The sequence below is a fragment of the Lactuca serriola genome, chromosome 3, assembly GCF_051521515.1.
Source record: "Lactuca serriola cultivar US96UC23 chromosome 3, Lser_US96UC23_V15, whole genome shotgun sequence".
Classification (NCBI taxonomy): Eukaryota; Viridiplantae; Streptophyta; class Magnoliopsida; order Asterales; family Asteraceae; genus Lactuca; species Lactuca serriola.
In genome coordinates, this window is record NC_136410.1 from 77,439,218 (window position 1) to 77,454,605 (window position 15,388).

General features: G+C 33.2%; 1 pseudogene; it reads left to right on the forward strand.

Moving 5' to 3' along the window:
* Positions 1–655: 655 nt before the first annotated feature.
* LOC145095415 (AP-1 complex subunit mu-2-like) lies at positions 656–2,485 on the forward strand (annotated as a pseudogene).
* The last annotated feature ends 12,903 nt before the right edge of the window (positions 2,486–15,388 follow it).

Consider the following 15,388-nt stretch of genomic DNA (forward strand, 5'->3'; position numbering starts at 1 on the left):
TTAGAATTCGTCCAACCTTATAATATAAGGCAATCCATGGCCCAATTGCAATTATCTTATAATTAAAATTCTAGTCCCTTAAGTTTAATTAATCTCTTTTAGTCATAAACTTAATTCTTATTAATTCTTGACTAATATTAATTAAATAATATGATTTCTCCTTTAATATATTATTCTCATAATATACTAATAAATCATATTTAATCCTTTCTCTCCATAATTCATTCTATCAAGTTGCTTCGGTGAAGGCAATCCAAAAGGACCATGCACCATCGGGTCAAGTACATACCAAAATAGTTATGGACTTAGACACTAATCCTACATAAACGTGGGCCAATCAAATTTTAAAAAATAAATAAATAATCAAACAAATAAATAAGGGTAATTTAGTAATTTGATAAATAATTTCTACAAATACTCTCTTGTAATTATGGTAATTACTTTGACATACCTTTATCCCTTTTTAAAACAATCAACAATACTGTATTCTATCCCATTCGATCCTCCCTAACCCTAGCTCTAAAAGAAGATCACCACCATTATCATTTGTTGTTGCCGCCGATGAGCTTCAACAAGATTTTCGCATTCTCCTCCTAATGGAGGGAGCATTTGACCTGATGACATATCGACTTAGCACTCAAGTGAAGCCTTTGATATGGATGGAAAGTCAGATCGAAAGGCATTCAAGAAGCCGAATGGAAACTATGGTAAAATCTATGAGTCAATTCAAGGAGCGTAGGTATGTAAACCACTGAAGTTTAATTTTACCCCTATTTCTCGATGTTGCTAATCTGAGCTTCTCCTTCGAAACCCTCTACAAATTTTACTCATTTTCGGAGAAATTCTACATCTGTTTCTCATTGAGCGAGAATTTAGGGCTTTTTTTTGTGTCAATGAGAAGATGACAACAACAACTTCTGTTTCTTCTCCCTGGACTTTGGTTACCCTCAATTCACTGAAGCTAAAATCCTTAGTGAGTTCAGAAAGACTGATGTATATAGGATGGAAGTTTCACAGAGACCTCCCATGGTTGTTACAAATGTTGTCTCATGGCGTAGTGAAGGGATACATTACAAAAGAACGAGGCATGTCTTCTTGTGGGATTTTTCTAAATGATTACTATCACCTGCTCGTGCTCCACCTCCAGCACCAGTTAACCGATCACCTCCTCCTGCCCCTGTTCAGTCTAGTGGTGGTGGATCGATTTTTGGAGGCATTGGTTCAACATAGCTCAAGGTAACTCAATATAAACCATATCCTATATCATTATTATACGTATACACTTTTTCTTTCTTTGTTTCTTAATTTTATGAATTTGAGTTATATTTTGACACTTTTGGTATGTTAGGAATGGCTTTTGGTACTGGAAGTGTTGTGGCTCACATAACTGTGGATTCTATTATGGTTCCCTGCATAATTCAATATGAGACTGTTGGTGTTGTTGTTCCAGATGCCTCTGCTACAAACACATCTGCCTCTGATGCTTGTGGCATGCACTCCAAGGCATTCACAGATGTATGTCTACATTCTAATTGTTAATATATTGAAAGGTTGTTCCTATCAATCATATTACAATTTACAAACAAACAATTTGTTAATCTCTTCAGGTATTTTGGATGTTGTGGAGAGTATGTATATGCTTGTCAACAGTAATGGGGAAATAGTTAGATCAGAAGTCGTTGGTGCATTGAAGATGCGAACTTATTTGAGGTCAAACTAAATTTCTCTTTATTTTCTATAATATATCTTTAAAAAGTTTTTTTTTTTAAATAACTAATGGAAAAATTTGCCTTTATTTCATTCTTGTTACATTGGTATACATGAGTGTAAGCTTGGACCGAATGATAGAGTATTATTGGAGGCACAGGGACGAAGTACAAAGGGAAAAGCCATTGACTTGGATAACATTAAGTTCCACCAGTAATTTTTCATTTTGTTTTAAATCTTATATCACATATTATATATATATATATATATAGTTTTATAAAATTTGAGGCTATGGACAAATTTGGTGTAGATGTGTGCTATTGGCACGTTTTGAAAATGATAGAACAATATCATTTGTGCCTCCTGATGGAGCATTTGACTTGATGACATATTGACTTAGCACTCAGGTGAAGCCTTTGATATGGGTGGAAGCTCAAATTGAAAGGCATTCAAGAAGTCGAATGGAAATTATGGTAAAAGTTAGGAGTCAATTCAAGGAGCGTATGTATGTAAACTAATGAAGTTTAATTTTACCCCTATCTAGGTTTTTCAAATGATTGGTTGTATTTCTCAATGATTGGTTGTATGTAAAGCAATATCAACGGGTGGTTGTAATTCTCATTTGCAGGTACACATGAAATCAAGAACAAGAATGTTCTTGTTTTCTTGGCTGGGAACGAAACGAGAGATATCAAAGCAAAACAATGTACATATGAAACTTACAACATTCTACTGGAATGGAATCTTGAATTCCGATTCTGTCAGAATAGAATCATGAAGATGAACTTGTATAGGATGAAGATGAACAATGACCACCAATCTTCCAAAAAGAATAGATTATTCCAGCAAAATAATATACAATATAATGAAAAAAATATATGTAATAATATAATCTAGTAGAATGATTTATATATTGTATTTCTTTGTTATTAATAAGTGTAACATTCTCATAGAATAATATATATATATATATATATATATATATATTCTTTTCGAAGAATGTAATGATTTTTTTTTAACTTGTATCCAAAATTTTGTTATTCTTCAAGAAGTTCATTAAATCAAAATATATATTATGTCAGAATGTGTATTCTTGTATGGTTTAATCATATTTATTATTTTTCAATATATTGATAAACATATTCCGTCAACATGTTACGAATTAGGAGAATTATCATCCATACAATCAGATTTTTAAAATTAATAGGATCTATTTTCCCTTAAAATATGCAATTTTCCGTTATTAAATCTACATTAATTGACTAAAATACTCTTTTAGTTAGAATAGATGGTATTTTTGAATTATATTTAATTCAATAATATGTAATAATCACTTACTTAAAATAAGTAAAATTGATTGACCCACATTTATGCATAGAATAACACAATAAATACTTTTAATAGAATAACCTAAGCCTATATATATATATATATATATATATATATATATATATATATATATATATATAGTATTTTTGAATAAGGAAATCATTATCTTCTAAAAAATTGGGATCCTAAGATATCAACTTGGAGATTTTCGGCTATTCATCTGGAGCGTGATAGGAATGGAAGTTATCCATGTCTATTCTATTTCTCCTGTCTTATTGATCAACTGTGTGCCATGAGATGCTTCACCCGGAGGATCATTCATGGTGAAGATCCCAACATGATCTACTCGGTCAAGTCTGATTAAAGCACTCCAACCAACCCAACAAAAGAAGCAACAGGCACTACTGGAATGAAATCGGCATCTAATTTCATTTCTTAGGCCTGGGTCGGGATCCAATTCTCTTATAGAATAAATGGATTGATATGGATTTTTCCCAGCCGCATTGTGTAACATCCCAAAAAAACGAGCCAAAAATTTCATTTTTAAAACATATACTTAGCAAAACATTAGAAATAAAACATTCACCGATCATATCATTTCATAAAAGATGTTGCGTGTCTGGAAACCATTTTATAAAACATATTAATGTCAGAGTACAAATCCCCATGAAGATCTCATAGTGCGGAATACAAGCATGTATGTGATGTGCCGCTACCGCGCCAGCTCCTTCCCCTTCGAAGAAAAGGTACCTGAAACCAAAACTGGAAACTGTAAGCACGAAGCTTAGTGAGTTCCCCCACTATACCACATACTATATAACCACATAACATACATATATTGTCAGACATATCTGGGTGCCCGACCTACCCCTTCGGTCCTCTCGACCGGATACTGACTAGCATATCTAGGTGCTGGCCTCCCCTTCGGTCCTCTCGACCGGATACTGACTAGCATATCTGGGTGCTGGTCTCCCCTTCGGTCCTCTCGACCGGGTGTTGGGGACTATTTCACCCCCTACTACTACCACACATATCACATAATCTATCTAGCATGGTTGGGCATGATCGCCCCTTCGGCCCTATCGACCGGTAATCTGGGGACTATCTCCCCCTACTGTCACTAGCACATAGCATCATATCATACTAGCACATAAACATATCACAAGTAGTAGCAACCCTAGATGAATATCACAGAGACAATCATCTATCATACAACTCCTACTGGTGGGCCGACATTGTGGCCGTAGACCCACCGCTACTGGAAGGTAACTCACCTCAAAGTAGTTGCTGATCTGCGTGGGAACTGATTGTCTTCTGCTGCTGCTGCCCCGGAAATCCTCCGACTATAATTCCCATATTTAGTCAAATACTGCTAACCGACCTCAGGGTAAAATGACCATTTACCCCTAACCAAGCCAAGAGTCAAAGTCAAAGTCAACTTCTAGTTGACCCGACTCGCCGAGTTGGCTTGCCAACTCGTCGAGTCCCTATCCATTCGATTGACCATAATCCTGTCCCTACTCGTCGAGTTAGGCATTGAGTCGACGAGTTTTCCTTCTAAACTAATGTCCAATAGTCCTTCATCCTACTCGCCGAGTTGTATGAACAACTCGTCGAGTTCATCTGCATCCGAAGAACATTCTATGCTGAGACTCGCCGAGTTGTATGAACAACTTGCCGAGTCTGTTCTTGAGGCGAGAAAATTGCCTTGGACTCGCCGAGTCAGGGCATTGACTCGCCGAGTTCCTCCATGAGTAATTCTGGCTTCCGACTCACTGAGTCACCCCCATGATTCACGACTCCACCCAGCAAACACGAAAAGGGGGAAAACTCGGGGACTCGCGACTCGACTCGCCGAGTCTACCACATGCAAATACTATATACTCGATTTTGCTTGAATCCAGCTCATGCTATACATAGATCTGGGTTCTTAGGGCTTGATTAACACGTAAAGTTTCCAACTTTACGTGTAGATAAACACCAATGAAGGTTTTAGGGCTCAAAATGCACTAAAAGAGTAGATCTAGGGCTTTCATGCAGTATGACTTCATAAAGGCAGTGGATCCGAGCTCCTGGAGCTCAATCATGCCTAGATCTAAAGGTTAATCAACTTATCACAAACCCTAATTCATACCCAAGCTTGGAAATGGCTCAAGAAGGACTTTAAGGGAGCTCTAAGGGACTATTAGCATGAAAATAGAGGGAAATTGAGTTATACCTCAAGGAAATCTCTGAAATAACACCAAGATGTCTGGCCTCCTTCTTCTCCTCTTGATCTACTCTCTTTTTTCTCTCAAAATCTTCAAGAAATCACACCAAGGCACTTCAATCTCACAAGGAACGAGGTTTGAACGATATAGGGAGCTTTAAGGGTGAAGGGGGCGAGCTTGGGGCGCATAAGGTTGGTTTAAATAGGATGAAAACCCTTGAAATTAGGGTTTCATCAGACAGCGGGGACTCGCCGAGTCCAGAATATGGACTCGCCGAGTCGCCAGCTTAAACGTGCTCAATATCCCAGCTCTACTCGGCGAGTCGGGTCTACAACTTGCCGAGTCCAAGGCTAAAATGAAAAATACTTAGATAAATTTTACGTACCAGGAACCAGGTGCTACACATTGTCATCATCTCTCTTCCTCTTCATGACAGAAAAGGACAAGTTGCTTGACTCAGTGTACGAGGTTAATGAGGGGCTACTTAATGAAAAGATAGACCCGCGGGACATGCCTGACCTTGTTCGGGCAGTGATAGGGGAAGAAGCGCTAGCCACCCCAAGCTATATGAGCGATGCCTATTATGATGTGATGTTACATGGACAAAATAATTGGTTATGCCAATCAATTTTGAAGTTTCTTGATCTAATCTACTATGTCTTCTAGTCTGTTTGGAAGGAGAACTCATTTTCATTTCATCTTGTGACTCATTCTCTTCGATTTTCTCTTTGATTGCTTTTGAAAATGTATTTTTAACTGAACTACAATGGTCTGATTCTTTTGAAGAAGATATGTAGGCAATAATCGGGGGTATCACCATATTCAGGATTCAAAGAGATACCATACTGGTCGAGCTTTTTTTGATTGTTCCTCCTGTTCCATCGAATAGAAAATTTTGTGGTATATCGTATAATAAGATCAAGGCTGCACGTGAATCCGACACTAAAATTTTTAGGAACCTCTTGCTTTTAGTGAATTACCGGTGCTTAATGAAATAACCGGTGAGCAGACTTGTGACGTGCTTACGCCATCGCAGACGTCTGGGTATGGATTACTGGAGTGAAGGGATTGGCGTGAACCAGAGTGTGCTTCGAGACCATCTTTCTCTCAGGAAAAACAACGAACAGGGGACGACCTCATTCCCGAGTCTCATCAATCTCAATGTCTATGGGTCCACAACCCGATTGAAAAAAGTTTAACATCCTGAAAGAACTTCTTTCCTTAAACCCTCGTAAGGTATCTCTATCAAACCTCGCCGGAGAGGAATTGAAAACCGAAAAAAAGCCCTTTGCAATCGAAGGTGAAAGCGGGAAAAAGACGACGAAAGCCTTTTTTCTTTCTTTTTCAGCCGACTTGAAAGGTGTTCTCAGTGTACCGCCATATGCACCCAGACATTAGACCAAGCAGGAACCGGGGATCAAAGTTCCATTGATTCATCTATCTCAAATAGGGAAAAAACAGAATCAAGAAGGGGTCAACTGAGCTCAAAAGGGGTAGCCGGTCTTCAGCTAGGAGCTCTGGCCGGCAACGAAACTAAAGCTTCACACTGGTCCACTCGTCCATCGGCTAAGTTCCAACTCTATGTTGATAAGAAAAAAGAAAATCCCCTAAGAATAGGACTTTCAACTATTCCAAAAGAAAGGGGCAATTAAAATGCTTCATAGATAACCCCCTACCGCCCTGAACAAATAGGAGGCTTGGGCCACAGGTCGCACATAAGCCGCCGGGTCGCACGACAGAAGAACACCCAACATGAAGATGCGCACTCCTCCATGTGAAATATTCATCTTCATTGGGGCTTTTTTGTAGTAGTCGTGACCAACAGCCATCAACTGTCGGCTCGTTGGTAAGGTGAGAGCTTCAAGCTCGATTTCTGGTGGCGCACCCCCCACACAAGCACCGCCCGACTCAGGGGGGGACGGGTAAAGCTACAGGCCCAAAAACTTCGGCCCTTCTTTCTAAATGGGGTTCCCAGGGCGCCTCATCTTCTCATTTCGTCCTTGCTCATTCCCGTTAGGCTAAAGTCTTTGGCTTTTCCTTCTCCGCGCCCGCTCATGCTTCGCTGACCTATCGCGTGGTAAAGAGAAGAAAGTACGAAAGAATAGTAAACGGAGCACACCGCAGAAAGATTCTAAATATGAGAAATCCCCCTTTTTTCAATAAGAAGGAAATGAAGAACAAGAATGAAACGAAATAAGGCCTTTCTAGCTCTAGTTTCGGATGAGCTTCCCTCAATTATGTCTGGTAATAGAATAGGTCGGCTTGCTCTGACCAAGACTCCGCTTTTTGCTCCGTCCGTGGAGCGTATGAATTTCCCTGGAATGTAGATAAACCAAAAGAGGGAATGAAGGGATAGGAATAGGAATTATAGTACCATTAGAAGAAGGGGCACCTATGGGAACATCTCTAATGATGAACCATTTCAATAGTACGGGTGTTGCCGTGCCACGAGGCACAACCATGGAAGTAATGAAAAAGAAAAAGTTTTGTAGTTGGACCATCTGTTCTATCCGTTCGAGTTTTGCTTCTATGGAGAAGATGAGAAGCTAAAAATGAAAGTGTTCGCAACGCATACCGAAAGGGTACCAATGCAGCCGACCATTAATGACTAGTTCGAAGACCAAGAGCGGTCTGATCCAAAAAGAAAGTGTGACCTTTAAGTTATGGGTAATCCGAACTTGAGGCGGAATCCCTCATCGATAAAGTGGGAGTAGAATTCACGGTATATTTGTGAATTTCTACCGCTTTGGTTTATATCGTGAATAAAGAAATTCAGACTCCCGTCCATAAAAGATATTAGTTATATTGATTCAAGATTTCAAATTAATTAACTTGCTTATTTAATGGGTTTTAAAATTCATTTTACGTGGAATATACTGGGAAATAAATTATGAATCATATTGACTTTAATTTTGACTCATAACTATTTTACTGATTTAATGGGATTAGATTAGATTTTGCGGGTTAATAACCGAATTATTGATATGCTTATTTAATGAGTTTTTAAAAAAAAAACTAAACGGGTTTGAATTTTGAAGCCAAAAGCTATAAATAAGGGAGTTAAATTAGAAACAATGTTAATTATAAAATCTGATATCTCGTATATAAATAGAATGATATGCTTCAATTGATAACATAATTGTTGAATTTAAAGATTCTATAATTAAATGTAATTGTGTTTGATTTTTTTTTGGGGGGAAGATGATGTCAACAATTTGATCTAAAGATGGAAAACATTTGATTGAAATACAATCAAATGTCATGATTGCTTCATTGGTGAATTAAAAGTTCTTTTGTAATAATATTTAAATATGAATGAAACTAATATGCTTAAAGTAGATTGGTTAATTTTTTCATGACCTTTCAACAAAAATACATTAATAACATGTAATAAGAAGAGAGAGTAAATGCAAGAAATTGGAGAATTAGAAGGAGAACAAAGTAAAGAAAGAACCTAGATAAAAGAGTTGAAGAAGAAAATTGCTAAAGAAGAACACTGTAAATGGTAGGATTCAATTCAAAATCGTGAAAATAACAACTTCAATGTAATCATATATATAGGGTGTTTTTGAATAATCAAATCATTATCTTCTAAAAAAATGGGATCCTAAGATATCATCTTGGAGATTTCTGGCTATTAATCTAGAAAAAAAAAAGAAATCAATTATATTGATTCAAATTTACAAATTAATTGACTTGCTTATTTTATGAGTTTCAAAATTCAAATCATTATCTCAAATCGATTCATTTATGTGGGATATTCTATGAGATAAATTATGAATGATAGTGACTTTAATTTTGACTCTCAAATATTTTGCAGATTTAATTGGATTAGATTAGATTTTATAGGCTAATAACAAAATTAATGATATGCTTATTTAAAGAGATATTTCAAAAAAAAAAAAATGGATTTAAATTTTGAAGCCAAAAGTTATAAATAAAGAAGTTAAATTAGAAACAATATTAATTATAGAAATTGATATCTTCTATTTAAATAGAATTATATGTTTCAATTATTGTTGAATTTAAAGATTATATAATTAAATGTAATTGTGTTTGAATTTTATTTGGGAAAGATGATGTCATCAATTTGATTTAATGGTGGAAAACATATGATTGAAATATAATCAAGGGCCTTGATTGCTTTATTGGTGAATTAAGGGTTATCTTTTAATAATATTTAGAGATTATTCATTTATGTGAGATATTTTGTAAGATAACTTATGAATGATAGTGACTTTAATTTTGACTCTCAAATATTTTGTAGATTTAATTGGATTAGATTAGATTTTATAGGTTAATAACCAAATTAATGATATGCTTATTTAAAGAGATATTTCAAAAAAAAAAACGGATTTTAATTTTGAAATCAAAAGCTATAAATAATGGAGTTAAATTAGAAACAATATTAATTATAGAAATTGATATCTTCTATATAAATAGAATAATATGTTTTAATTGATAACATAATTGTTGAATTTAAAGATTACATAATTAAATGTAATTGTTTTTGAATTCTATTTGGGAAAGATGATGTCATCAATTTGATCTAATGATGAAAAACATATGATTGAAATACAATCAAGGGTCCTGATTGCTTCATTGGTGAAATCTCTTATGAAAATATAAAAAAAAAACAATAAAAAAATCTTCTAGAGAGCAACAAGCCAACAATATGAAATTGCTTCGAGTTATCCATTATCCGGGAAATGTGATATTCTTCTTCATTTATATAGTATATCTTAATAACGAGTTGTAGCATCGCTCGTCCTTCAAGTTTTCTTTTCCATGGTTCTTTATTAGTCAATTATCTATGATTATGTCATAGATCGATTCATGAATCGATGTTTTAACTTTTCTTTTTCGATTTTATTTGTAAAGCATATATTAACAATAATTACATGAAATTCGAAATATCATTTTACATCTCTCCTATTATAAAAGAAAATGTAAGGTTGAATGAAATAAATAATGATGTATGTTTATTTTTTATTTATTTATTTATTTAAATAGTATTGCATTGTAATTCTTTACTAAATAATAGTAATATTATTCAAATTTATAATAATTTTAACTCTCATAATTAAATAAGATTATAAACATATAATATTTGTAAAACTCCGTCATTATAATATGGGATTTAACATACACAAAAGGGACATTATTTGTTATAGTGTCAAATAGACGTGAAGATAAGATCCAATAATACTCCGATATGGGTCAAAGTAATCTCGGATGTTATCATTAAGTGTATGTTTGAAAAAACTAATAAGTAACCGAAAATTATATTTTTTATTTGTGTAAAAATGTTTAACAAAAAATAGTTATAAAATTTTGAAATGTATAAAATTAAAAAAATAATAAAAATAAATAAATAAAACTAAAAGATTCCAAAAAGCTACTTGAAATGACTTTAGATTTAAACCTTTTTGTTTAAAATTTAAGCTAAAAGTTAGTTTATCAAATAAAACTTTGTTTTTAGTTCGAATTCTTTCTTAAAACCTAAAAGCTAAAAACTCTTAAAAGTTTTAAGTCTCTACCAAACATACCCTAAGTATAAAAACCATAAAAACCATAGAAAAGCAATCTATAAGATGTAAGACATAACATCATGTAAGATAGATACATCATTATGAAAAAAAATTTGTAGTATATGAAAACAATTGCTTAAAGGGATCTTTCATGTCAAGGGTTTAAACCATGAGCCATACCACTCTTGTTGGTGATTTATAGTCAAGGTCATTTTTTATAGTTTCTGTCCGGAAAAGTGTTGTTTGGGAAAGTTTTCTGACTGGGAAATAAACTATGTTGTTTAATTGTACATCTGATTTACTGTGTTGAATGATGAAAAATAACATATTACCTGAATGATGAAAAATGATAATATTACCCTGTTGTTCTATACTGTGATTGATCAAAATTATACAATAATCATTTAAAAATCCAAATAGAATGTCGATTAAATTATTTTTAGTTTAATGTTTTTCAAGTTGATGTTACATTATTATTCTTTCTAGCAAATTTTGTTTTTGTATAACTCAACGTGTGATTTTTGACCCGGTTTATGTCCGATAATGGTGGGATGAATGAATTTTTTTTTTTAAATATATTAGGATGATGTTGGTATTGTCCAAAAAAAAAATCCAGTAAAAATGAATTATAAAAATTAACTAAAAGAAATTAATAATCCAATAAAGTAATAATTCAATAAAAAAGAAATTAAAAAATTATTTAAAATAAATTAATAATCCAAGAAAGAAAAATACGGGGTTTGGGGCACAATTGTCTTTCCAGCCTATTCAGCCAGAAATATATGGTTTTGGAGCTTTCTGGGAAAAACATATCTTACTGGGAAATACCTATTTTTTTGTGCATATCAAACAGTCTTTCCGGTCCATTCAGCCGGTTTGACTTGGAAAAATGTGCGTACCATTTGATGTAATTACAATAAACATGAGAATCGATATATATATATATATATATATATATATATATATATATATATATATATATATATATATAGAGTTAGTTTCAAATGTTTTCACTATCTATTGTGTGCATATATCACTGATTGTGGACCAATCATTTTAGTTATTTTAAGAAAGTAATTAATGTATATTAAATGCTGAAATGTAATTAATATTTATTATATCTTCAACATGGAATATGCATTAATTACTTTCTTAAAATAACTAAAATGATTGGTCCAGAATCAGTCATACATGCATACAATAGATAGTGAAAACAAAATAACCTAACCTTATATATATATATATATATATATATATATATATATATATATATATATATATATATATAATCTATGATCTAATACAAATTAGATGTATAACACACTCGTATATAAAACAAAATTTTGAATCCATACTCATTCGTTGGGTTTTGGGCTACATCAAATTTAAAGGACATGCATTTGTACCGAATTAACTGCACATGTCCAAATTATTAGTGACAAGCGTACATATTGACAAAATATATAACTACTATGTATTTTTAAAGGGAACCCCTCATCGAATCTATGCATTAGATCTTGGACTAGGAGGGGTTTCCATTTTTGAATACTGTTTCACACTATAAAATACGATAAATTGTTAAAAAATAATAATAATAAAGACGGTAAAGAGAGAAAATACATACAACATCACAACCTCTTCACCATTTGAATCCATTTTCCTCAAAAATTAACCCATACAAATGCAACTCCAAGATATAATGGGTGCCATATTCCACAAGCAAACTTAAATAAGAAGGACCACGTGTGAAGGACTATATTGTCACATTTCTTCTAACTCATGCTACCATATGGTCGTATTTGTAGACGACCCCTTTATCTATTTTTTTATATGCAAGTTCATAAGATGCGCCGAAACATTCATGCATACACGCAATGACGCAATAATACACGAGTCGAGTACATTTTCAGCTTTTCCACTATAATATAGTGAAGTTCTCACATTTATCCATATTTACTCTATGTTGTTCGATTTCGTGTTCTATATTGATTCAGTTATATTATATCCTGACTTCATTTTTTTAAATTTCCATGTGAGTTTGATTAACTCATGAGACGGTTGATGGGGTTTGTTGACTTTGTATTGCGGTTTTAATATTAATTTATTTGATTAATCCAGCTCTAATTATTATATAGTTTGTTTCAGTTTGATAAATTGTAATGAAAATGATAGTGTAGGTTTTTTAAAATATCGTTCATAGAATTTCTTTGAGTGTTATATCGAAATGCTGACGATAGTGGAAGAAATAAATAAAACAAAGTAAAAAAAACAGTATAAAATTCATCTCGTCACCAAGAGTTTATGTTAGATATAATATAACATCTCAATCATAATAAATTTACAATTCTTTTTATAGAATTCTTTTTATAATAAACTTGTATATCATATTATAACCAAAAAAATGTTTCTTATCTCTTACGCTACATTCTTTGTACAAAATAGCAGATTACTAAATTATTGACAATTTTATGTTAAAAAAAAGGTTTACTAAATTAAAGCACACCAGCAGGGTTTATGTATTGAAAAAAAAAAAAAAAAAGGCCCAGAAACTATAACAAAAGGGAGCCCTTTTGAAAAAACCCGATAATACGGTTTATTCTTGTTAAGAAAACCAAATTTTTATGATAGGCTTGGATTTTTGCTTCAAAACCAAAATTAAAACCGATTTTTTTCGTGGATGATGACATCTTTTGAATTTGACTATGAAATAAGGGTTCTCCATCCTACATCAGCAAAAAAACTGGTTCGGAAATCGAAACGGGTTCACGAAGAACTGATCCAATTCAGGAATTGAATCACCGATTACACCAATTCGAGATTATAACCGTTGGAACGGTTTAGAACCGGTTTCTCCAATATAGTATGTTACATTTATTTGTTTTCTTTTTCTAACGTGATTGTGACAGTTTTGGGGTGTTCCTAGCTTGGTTTTTGGTCCTTTGGTTCATATTAACCATTCCTTGATAGTATATATAAGTATTAGATGTTGAGGCTTAATCAAACTACTAAAAAACTATCTTAAATAAAAAAAAGTCGCTCTCAAGTCAAGCAATGGATTCAGCTCCCATGTGTTGGAGATTCATCAAACGATATTACCGTTGTTGCCATCAAGGAAACAAATAAAAACCTAGAGATTTTGTGCAATTATGATTTGTGTATAATGTTAAGCGGTCCAAATAAAGCCTGATGCAAGAAACATGGTGTTTTTTCAAGGAATAATAGAATTCAACATTCAAAACTCATATGAACAACAAATGGCCGTCGGTGAAATTTGGGCCAAGGCATTATTAAACAACAATGGCGAAAGATATTGCATTGTGGAATTACGAAGCGGTTAAAATTTAGGAGAAGATGGCGAAGTTCGTGATTCAAGAATGCTTACCTTTTGACCACTTCGACAATAAACGATCGACTTCACTCATTCAAGATACTCTCCAACCACGATATTGTCATGTGAATTGTACTTCCCTTAGATACGATTGTATTGAAATGTGAAAAGTTGCAAAAAAAAATGAAATGATTTTAGGATTTCATGTTCTAGAAATTGGTCTAAATTTAACTTGTGATGTTTGGACAACTCCTCACGGTTCACCGGATGTGTACCTTTGTGTTACCGCTCATTTGGGTAAGTCCCAAAACTTGGGTAATGATGAAGTGTACGATTACGTTTGAATGTTTGAATATCCGCACACCTGTATAAATTTATATAAAATTTAGATTATGTGATCAAAACATATATAAACTTAAAGGAAAAGTTTTTTCTATATCTTTTGATATTGCATCAAATAACACTGTCGTGGTTGGACAACTAAAACTAAAATATAAAGCTGGTTTATGACAGTGTTTTTTCCATAGTCGATGTGTTGAATATAGCATTAATTTGGTTGTGCAAGATGGACTCGCTTGCATTGAACTTGTAATAGATGGTATTAAACAAATGCTAAAAGATATTTATAGTTCTAGTAATGCTCGACATCATAATTGTATGAAGTTTTGTGCCGATGCGGATGCCCTTTGGTCAGGTCCTAATTGGGAAGTATGTACTGAATGGAATTCCACATATGACAAGTTTAATGTGCCTTAAGTCAAAAAGATACTTTAAAAATATTTCATGACAACCTTGCGGAACGTAATCAAGTTACGACTTATCCGAAGTCTAGTTGGGATACTATCAGAATTGTTTTGGAAATGCTTGGAGTTTTTAAAAAATCAACTACTTTTTTTTTATCAAGGGTTTATTATTTTACAAGTTTTTTAGTTTTAAACAAAATCTTTTTAATGTGTTAAAAAATAAATGAGTTTGAAATTAGAGACGTAATGTTTGCTAATATGGTGAACTTCATGCTTATAAAAGACTTTGGTTTTAAAACACCACAATCAATCATGAAGTGTTTGTTTTTTCTTTCTTTTTCACTTGTTTTATAGTTTAGAAAATTGTTAGTCAAAATTTTAGAGTGTGAGTGGAATTTAAATTGTTAGTCAGACTTTTAGAGAATGTGGGGTGAAATTTGAGGGATGATTGAGAGCTTAGTTTATGTGATTGTAACAATTTACTATATAACGAATATTTCTTTCTCTAGCTTATATTTCTTTTGACTTTGGAGTTTTCTA